This window comes from Anomaloglossus baeobatrachus, chromosome 4 (assembly GCF_048569485.1).
Source record: "Anomaloglossus baeobatrachus isolate aAnoBae1 chromosome 4, aAnoBae1.hap1, whole genome shotgun sequence".
In the NCBI taxonomy this organism is placed as follows: Eukaryota; Metazoa; Chordata; class Amphibia; order Anura; family Aromobatidae; genus Anomaloglossus; species Anomaloglossus baeobatrachus.
In genome coordinates this window covers 48,597,744-48,605,561 of record NC_134356.1, presented here as the reverse complement: position 1 = coordinate 48,605,561, position 7,818 = coordinate 48,597,744, and positions in this window count along the sequence as shown.

The window sequence follows — 7,818 nt, the reverse complement described above, 5'->3', positions numbered from 1 at the left end:
CGGGATGAGCCGGGTACAGTCCTGGGACTGTCGCATCTAATGGATGCGGCAATTCCGGGTGACTGCAGTCTGATACTGTATTTTTAGGGTGGGGGGCTCCCCATCCTGACAATACCAGCCTTCAGCCGTGTGGCTTTACCCTGGCTGGTATCAAAATTGGGGGGGGACTGCACGCCGTTTTTTTTAATTATTTATTTATTTATTTTACTGCATGATATAGACACGCCCACTGGCAGCTGTGATTGGTTGCAGTGAGACAGCTGTCACTCATCGTGGGGGCGTGTCTGACTGCAACCAATCATAGGCGCCGGTGGGCGGGGAAAGCAGTGAATTCTTGATGGAATAATGAGCAGCCGGCATTTTCAAAAGAGAAGCCGCCACAGTGTGAACGCCGTGCAGCGCCGCAACGGTGATTGTGGATCGGTGAGTATGAGAGAGGGGGGGAGAGGGATAGACTGCCATGGACGGAGAGAGAGATAGAGACAGAGAGAGAGAGACCGACAGAGAGAGAATAGAGACCGAGAGGGAGAGACTGACTGACAGAGATTGACCGACATTGTGAGACCTCACTCATTTCCAGTGTTTTCTGAAACATGCGATAAATGTATTTAAAAAAACGCATGTCACTAGGATGGTGTGTGTGCCATCCACGTGACATCCGTTTATTTACCCGCTCCCATAGAGCTGCATTGGAGAGACTCGCGCGAGAAACTCACCAAAACGCAGCATGCAGCGATTTTTTTCTCAGTCCGATTTGGACTGAGAAAAAAATAGCAGATGGGAGCTGCCTCATTGATTAACATGGGTCCGAGTGCAATGCGAGAATTTCTCACATTGCACTCGTGCGAGTTAATCGCAAGTGTGAAGCCGGCCTTGAGGAGTGAGCGCATTTCTTACAACCATACCAAACATGTGCGCAGCAGTATGCCTTATATTCAAGAAGGGCTTAGATGCCCTTGTACATCACTTGAAACACAGGGCAGATGCATTTAGCATTTAGAAAAATTGGAAAATTCTAATTTTCGTCAGGTTTTCATCAGTGTGCCATCCGTGTGTGATCTGTATTAACACAACTACATTAAAACATGTACCGTGGGGAAAATAAGTATTAAATCCTCTGCCGATTTTACAAGTTTTCCCACCTACAAAGAATGGAGAGATCTGTAATTTTTATCGTAGGTAACTTCAACTGTTATAGACAGAATAAAAAAATCCAGAAAATCACATTTTATAATTTTTAAATAATTTGCATTTTATTGCATGAAATAAGTGTTTGATACAATAGAAAAACAATGTAATATTTAGTAGAAACCTTTGTTTGCAGTTACAGAGGTCGGATGTTTCCTGTGGTTCTTGACCAGGTTTGCACACACTGCAGCAGGGGTTTTGGCGACTCCTCTATACAAATCTTCACCAGATCTTTTTAAGTCGTGTGCGCACGTTGTGTTTTTTTTTCCCACGTTGAACCGCAGCGTTTCAGTGCCAAATTGCATGCGTTCTGCTTCCCCAGCAAAGTCTATGAGAAGTCCGAAAATTCAATTTTTGGATGCCAAAAATCGCTGCGGAAAAAAAAGCAGCATGTCACTTCTTTTGTGCATTGTAGCTGCGTTCTCCACCCATTGAAATCAATGATGTGGGTCAAAAGGCAACCAAAATGCACTTGGACTGCATTTTTGTAGCGTTCCGCATGCTTTTTTGACAAACAAAACGTCTCTCTGTTGATGTCGGTCAATCACTCTCTGTCTGTCGGTCTCTTTCTCTGTCAATTGGTCGCTCTGTCTGTCTCTCTTTCTGTCCATCGGTCGGTCTCTCCCTCTCTCTTTCATACTCAACGATCACCGGAGTGGCGCTGCACGGCTGTCACAAAGCTCCGGCGGCTTTTCCTCTTTTGAAAATGCCGGCCGCTCATTATTCCATCTCATATTCACTGCTTTCCCCGCCCACCGGCGCCTATGATTGGTTGCAGTCAGACCCGCCTCCACGCTGAGTGACAGCTGTCTCACTGCAACCAATCACAGCAGCCGGTGGGCGGGTCTATATCGTGCAGTAAAATAAATAATTAAAAAAAGGTCGTGAGGTCCCCCCCAATTTTTATACCAGCCAGGGTAAAGCCACACGGCTGAAGGCTGGTATTCTCAGGATGGGGAGCTCCACGTTATGGGGAGCCCCCCAGCCTAACAATATTAGCCAGCAGCCGCCCAGAATTGCCACAGCCATTAGATGCGACAGTCTCGGGACTCTACCCAGCTCATCTCGAGTTGCCTTGGTGCGGTGGCAATCAAGGTAATAAGGAGTTAATATTCCTAGGTTAATCATGACAGGCGTCTCCCCGAGATACCTTCCATGATTAACCTGTAAGTTAAAGAAAATAAACACACACATCCAAAAAATCCTTTATTTGGAATAAAAGACAAAAAAACACCCTCTTTCACACTTTATGTATCTCCAAACACCCATCCAGGTCCGATGTAATTCACACGAGGTCCCACGACGCTTTCAGCTCTGCTACATGAAGCTGACAGGAGCAGCCACAGACCACGACCGCTCTCTGTCAGCTCCACGCAGCAACTGAAGTGAGTCGCGTGATCAGCGATGACATCCCTCAGGTTACCCGCGGCCTCCAACTGTGACAGCAAGTCACCTGAGTGACTGAAGTGAGTCGCACGATCAGTGATGACATCACAGGTGAGTTGCGGTCTCGGGTGGAGGACTCCAGCTGGCCACGGGTAACCTGAGTGACGGCACTGCTGATTGTACTGCTCACTTCAGTCACTCATGGGATTTTCGGTCACCCGTGAGTCCTTCACGGGTGACCGCAGATCAGGCCACGGCATACAGACAGAGCCGTGGTATGACAATAAAGTCGGATGAAGTTCATCCGAGTTCATTCTCATCGCACGATTCTGTCTCTGTCTGCTGTCAGCGGGCATGTAGCAGAGCTGAATTGCCGTGGGACCGCACTGTCAAAAATGCATCCAAAACGCATGCAAAATGCATGCGTTTTGGATGCATTTTTTTTTACAATCGCAGTGTTTACAGTTGTCCAGTCTGCCAGACAGTGCGTTTTTTTCTGCACTTGACAGAACGCAGCGTGTGCACATATCCTTTGGTTTCGGGGCTGTCACTGGGCAACATGGAGTTTCAGCTCCCTCTAAAGATTTTCTATTGGGTTCAGGTCTGGAGACTGGCTACCCCACTCAAGGACCTTGAAATGCGTCTTAGGCTTGTTTTAGACGTCAGTAATTCTGGTACGTATGCGCTAGTTTTTATACGAACTAGAATCATGGACATACGCAGACCCATTAAACTAATGGGTCTGCTCAGACATCAGTAATTTTTCACTGACAGTGTTTCCGTGCGGCATACACACGTGTCCGTGATTTCCGCATGGAGACATGTCGTTTTCTTTCTGGCATCACTGATGTCCCACGTACCACACTATGGTGTGATCCGTGAAACACGTACCAGAAAATCATGGACATTGAAAATAAAAAAACATTTTTGCCTCACTTTGTCCAGGGACGCTGTGTTCTGCCTCTGCTCTCTGCAGCTTCCTGGCCGGCTCATTACTGTCGTGCACGTTCATTATGTATGACACAGCCGACCCGGAAGTAGATGCAGAGGGGACACAGCGGAGGCCAGGTGCTGCATCGTGGGACTCTTCAGCACCATGGACAGCAGAAGCGGGGACAGGTGAGTTTATGACCATGTGCAATCGCGGCGCACGGATAATGTATCACGGATTGCACATAGACAACCCATGTGTGCCACGAATCACAGCACATGGAGGGACATATGCGTGTTTAACACGTCAGTGAAAAAGTCTGTGTTTTCCACTGACGTGGGAAACAGACTTACAGAGATACTCCTTTGTTGCCCTGACTGTGTGTCGGTTCATTGTCTTGCTGGAAGAACCAGTCCCGACCCATCTTTATTTAGGGAAGGAGGTTGTCGGACAAAATCCCGATATACATCACTCCATCCATCCTCCGTTCAATACGGTGCAGTCATCTTGTCCCCTTTTTCAGAAAAGCTCCCCCAAAGTATGATGTTTTCATCCCCATTCTTCACAGTTTGGACGGCAATCTTGAGGTTATACACATCGTTCTTCTTCCTCCAAACACGACGAATGGAGTTGAGACCAAAATAGAACTTTTTTGTCTCATCTGACCACATGACCTTCTCCCATGCCTTCTCTGGATCATCCAGATGGTCATTGATGAACTTCAAACGGGCCAGGACATGTGCTGGCGTGAGCAGAGGAACCTTGTGTGCCCTGCAAGATTTCACTCCATGACGGCAGTTTGTTACTAACTGTAATCTTTGAGACTGTGGTCCCAGCTCTCTTCAGGTCACTGACAAAGTCATCACATGTAGTTCTCGGCTGATTCCTGACCTTTCTCAGAATCATCCTTACCCCAAGAGGTAAGATCTTGCATGAAGCCCTAGACCAAGTAAAATTTACACTCATCTTGTGTTCTATTCATTTTCTAATAATTGCTCCAACAGTTGTTGCCTTCTTACCAAGCTGCTTGCCTTTTATCCTGTATCCCATCCCAGCCTTGTGCAGGTCTACAATTTTGTCCCTGGTGTCCTTAGACAACTCTTTTGTCTTGCCCATGGGGGAGAGGTTGCTGTGTGATTGATTGAGTGTGTGGACAGGTGTCTTTTATACAGGGAACGAGTTCAAACAGGCGCAATTAATAAAGGTAATGAGTGCAGAGTAGGAGCTTCTTAAAGAAAAAATAACAGGTCAGTGAGAGCCAGAATTCTTGCTGGTTGGTAAACGATCAAATACTTATTTCATGCAATAAAATGCAAATTAATTATTTAAAGGGAACCAAACATCAGCATTTTCCTATATAAGGTGCAGCCAGTGCAGTACTGGCACTATCAGGCACAGGCTGCACATACCATTAGGGGGCAGCTCGGGTGTTTAGGCTGTGAAATTCAACTTTATAAAGTTTGAAAATTCATGCACTTTTTGATTGACGTGCGCACCTCTGCTGCTAATGTCCGGGCGGGTTATGCACGTGTATCCCCGACTCCCCCCCCCCCCCCCGCCGCCTGTTCCTCCCTCTCTCTGGCCGTATGTAAATTTCTAATCTTCAGTTACATGGCGTCGGAGTTAGGGTATGTGCGCACGTTGCTTTTTACCTGCTTTTTACCTGCTTTTTTGCTGCTTTTTCTTCTGCGCTGTTTAATGCCAAAATGGATGTGTTCTTCTATTCAAGCAAAGTCTATGGGAATTTGGGTTTCTTGTTCACACTATGTTGTTCAAAATGCTGCCTTTTTGTGGCAGAACTTTGGTCAAAAACTCAGCTTTTCAAAGAAGCAACATGTCAATTGTTTTTGCCATTTGGGTTTTGCACTGCAAAGCTGAGTTTTTGACCAAAGTTCTGCCTCAAAAAGGCAGCATTTTGAACAACATAGTGTGAACAAGAAACCCAAATTCCCATAGACTTTGCTTGAATAGAAGAACACATCCATTTTGGCATTAAACAGCGCAGAAGAAAAAGCAGCAAAAAAGCAGGTAAAAAGCAGGTAAAAAGCAACGTGCGCACATACCCTTAGTGCCTGCGCATAGCGCTCATCTCCGGTGCCGTGTTTCTGAAGCCCACAGTATTATGGTGCATGAGAGGCCGGCGCATGCGCCCTCGCTTCATCAGATCTGTTGTGACTGCGGGAGCGCGCGCGGTCACAACAAGACTGGAGAACAGCTGATCTTACCGATTAGCTGCAGCAGACGATATCGTAGGAGACGTCTGCTGCAGCTAATCAGGGTAAGATCAGCTGTTCTCCAGTTCTGTTGTGACTGCGCGTGCTCCTGCAGTCACAACAGATCTGAAGAAGCGAGGGCGCATGCGCCGGCCTCTCATGCACCATAATACTGTGGGCTTCAGAAACACGGCGCCGGAGATGAGCGCTATGCGCAGGCGCTAACTCCGACGCCATGTAACTGAAGATTAGAAATGTACATATGGCCAGAGAGAGGGAGAAACAGGCGGGGGGGGGAGAAGCGGGGATACACGTGCATAACCCGCCCGGACATTAGCAGCAGAGGTGCGCACGTCAATCAAAAATGCATGAATTTTCAAACTTTATAAAGTTGAATTTCACAGCCTACACATCCGAGCTGCCCCCTAATGGTATGTACACAATGTGCCTGATAGTGCCAGTACTGCACTGGCTGAACCTATAGGAAAATGCTGATGTTTGGTTCCCTTTAAACATCATATAATGGGATTTTCTGAATTTGGGGGGGATTCTGTCTGTCACAGGTGACGTTACATACGATAAAAATTGCAGACCTCTCCATTCTTTGTAGGTGGAAAAACTTCCAAAATCTGCACTGTATCACTTATTTTCCCTCAGCTTCCATCGCTCATGCAGCCGCTGCTGTGATATCGTTACAATACAGCAGAGCTGTGAGGTCTGTAGCTGCGAAAGTGTTTACAGACTATCAGGTAAATGTCCTGAGTTATTACATATATCACACTGATAACACCCCCTTAAAGGGAACCTGTCATTTAAAAAACGCTAATAACACGTAGATATGGGGCTAGTCTGCAGTTTAATAGCATTTTGATGCCAAGTGGCCACCGCACTGAGAGCCCTGTTACCAGGAATAACTTACCTTTATTTCTCCTGGTAGCCTTGAGCTTTCAGTCAACGGGGCGCGGTCTCAGGCACCTCTCAGTGCATGGTGAGCAACGGCTGTAACCGCGCCTTCCTCACTGACTGACAGCCAACATTTCATCAGAACCAGCTGTCAGTCAGTGTTGGGATGTGATTACAGCTGTTGGTCACTATGCACTGAGCGGTGACTGAAACTGCTTCCAACTGCTGGTTACAAGTACAGAGCACCCGAGCATGGTAGTGCCCGCTCATCACTAGTTACGAGTACCGAGCACCCGAGCATGGTAGTGCCCGCTCATTACTAGTTACGAGTACATAGCACCCGAACATGGTAGCGCCCGCTCATCACTAGTTACGAGTACAGAGCACCTGAGCATGGTAGTGCCCGCTCATCACTAGTTACGAGTACAGAGCCCCCGAGCATGGTAGTGCCCGCTCATCACTAGTTACGAGTACAGAGCACCTGAACATGGTAGTGCCCGCTCATCACTAGTTACGAGTACTGAGCACCCGAGCATGGTAGCGCCCGCTCATCACTAGTTACAAGTACCGAGCACCCGAGCATGGTAGCGCCCACTCATTACTAGTTACGAGTACTGAGCACCCGAGCATGGTAGCGCCCGCTCATCACTAGTTACGAGTACAGAGCACCTGAGCATGGTAGTGCCCGCTCATCACTAGTTACGAGTACAGAGCACCCGAGCATGGTAGCGCCCACTCATTACTAGTTACGAGTACTGAGCACCCGAGCATGGTAGCGCCCGCTCATCACTAGTTACGAGTACAGAGCACCTGAGCATGGTAGTGCCCGCTCATCACTAGTTACGAGTACAGAGCACCCGAGCATGGTAGCGCCCGCTCATCACTAGTTACGAGTACAGAGCACCTGAGCATGGTAGTGCCCGCTCATCACTAGTTACGAGTACTGAGCACCCGAGCATGGTAGTGCCCGCTCATCACTAGTTACGAGTACAGAGCACCTGAGCATGGTAGTGCCCGCTCATCACTAGTTACGAGTACCCAGCACCCGAGCATGGTAGTGCTCTATCATCACTAGTTACGAGTACCGAGAACTCGAGCATGGTAGTGACCGTTCATCCCTAGTTACGAGTACAGAGCAACCTGAGCATGGTAGTGCCCGCTCATCACTAGTTACGAGTACAGAGCACCCGAGCATGG